The 2,028-nt window shown below is 45.6% G+C and overlaps 1 pseudogene across 1 annotated transcript in view; it reads left to right on the forward strand.

Moving 5' to 3' along the window:
- The first annotated feature begins 614 nt into the window (after positions 1–614).
- Positions 615–2,028, forward strand: part of LOC104981008 — a 39,671-nt pseudogene continuing 38,257 nt past the window's right edge. Inside the window, exon 1 of the transcript XR_824321.1 lies at positions 615–2,009. The product of XR_824321.1 is annotated as a TNF receptor-associated factor 6 pseudogene (transcript). The remainder of the gene's footprint in view (positions 2,010–2,028) is intronic.

Here is a 2,028-nt window from a genome sequence, read left to right on the forward strand (position 1 = left end):
AGTTCTAAACCTTGATTTGCATGATTATTATATACATAAATATGTATGGAAAATCAATTTACTTAAAAATTTCACTTTTTGTTATGAGACATACCTCAATAAATACATTTAAAAATATTTAAACCATGAATTCCCTGGTGGTCCAGTGGTTAGGACTCTGTGTTTTCATTGCTGAAGGCCTGAGTTCAATTCCTGGTTGAGGAACTAAGACCCACCAGCCCGTGTGGCATTGCAAAGAAAAATTAAGCCATGTGAGTAATTCTTCTTAACACTCACCAGGGAAAAAACATGAATTTGTGGTAGAGAATGTGATGCTGTAGAAATAATGACACTCTATAAGCTATCTTATTGTTCAATTTAGAATTGCCATTTCTATTCCTTCTGAAGCACCCTATAATCACTAAATAAAGATCTAAAATAAAAACTTAAAAGACTAAACGTAGTTGCATTTGTAGCTTATGGTTAGAAATATTCAGTAATGGCATGAAATATGGAATGTACTTCTGGTAAAAAAGTAATAGGAAGGTAATGACGCTATCTTCCTTTGTATATGGCTCTCAGGCATAGGCAACACTTTGTTGTAGTTTCATCCTTATTTCAAAGAGAATGCTGAGGGGTTCGGGCTCCGGGCGCCCAAGGGACGCAGCAGTGGCGGCCTTCAGGTTAGGAGACTGGCTTTCCGGCCACTTCGGCGCGGAGCACGGCGCCTTCCTCTTCTGGCGCCTTGGCCGAGCGGAGTCGTGCTGCCGGGTGGAGTCGGCGGCCCAGCGAACCTGAACGAGCAGTTGATGATCACGTTACTATGAGTCTGCTACACTGTGAAAACAGCTGTGGATCCAGCCAGTCCGAGAGCGACTGTTGCGCCGCCATGGCTGCCAGCTCCTGTGGGACTGCAGCAAAACACGACAGTGTGAGTGGGACGGCCAGCACGGTGACTCTCTCCAGCTCTTTCATGGAGGAGATCCAGGGGTACGACGTGGAATTTGACCCACCCCTGGAAAGCAAATACGAGTGCCCCATTTGCTTGATGGCTTTGCGGGAAGCGGTGCAGACACCTTGCGGCCACAGGTTCTGCAAAGCCTGCATCATCAAATCAATAAGGGATGCAGGTCACAAATGTCCAGTTGACAATGAAATACTGCTGGAAAACCAACTATTTCCTGACAATTTTGCAAAACGAGAGATTCTTTCGCTGATGGTGAAATGTCCAAATGAAGGTTGTTTGCACAAGATGGAACTGAGGCATCTTGAGGAGCATCAAGCACACTGTGAGTTTGCTCTTATGAGTTGTCCGCAATGCCAGAGTCCCTTCCAGAAATACCATCTTAATATTCATATTCTCAAGGAGTGTCCAAGGAGACAGGTTCCTTGTGAAAACTGTGCTGTATCAATGGCATTTGAAGATAAAGAGATTCATGAGCAGAACTGTCCTTTGGCAAATGTCATCTGTGAATACTGCAATACCATGCTCATCAGAGAACAGATGCCCAATCACTATGATCTAGACTGCCCTACAGCCCCAGTCCCATGCATGTTCAGTGCTTTTGGTTGCCATGAAAAGATGCAGAGGAATCACTTGGCATGCCACCTGCAAGAGAATACCCAGTCGCATATGAGAATGATGGCCCAGGCTGTTCAGACTTTAAGCCTCGCGGTAGCTCCTGTGCCTCAATGTACCATGCCTCTGTATGACTCTGTGCCTCCCACCCGGCCTTCCTCTGGGCGTCACTCAGAAGTCCACAATTTCCAAGAAACCATTCAACAGTTAGAGGGTCGCCTTGTAAGACAAGACCATCAAATCCGGGAACTGACTGCAAAAATGGAAACCCAGAGCATGTATGTAAATGAGCTCAAGCGAACTATTCGAACCCTTGAGGACAAAGTTGCTGAAATAGAAGCACAGCAGTGCAATGGGATTTACATCTGGAAGATTGGCAACTTTGGGATGCACTTGAAATCGCAAGAAGAGGAGAAGCCTGTTGTCATTCACAGCCCCGGGTTCTACACAGGCAAACCCGGCTACAAACT

Source organism: Bison bison, unplaced genomic scaffold (assembly GCF_000754665.1).
Source record: "Bison bison bison isolate TAMUID 2011002044 unplaced genomic scaffold, Bison_UMD1.0 scf7180017864508, whole genome shotgun sequence".
Classification (NCBI taxonomy): domain Eukaryota; kingdom Metazoa; phylum Chordata; class Mammalia; order Artiodactyla; family Bovidae; genus Bison; species Bison bison.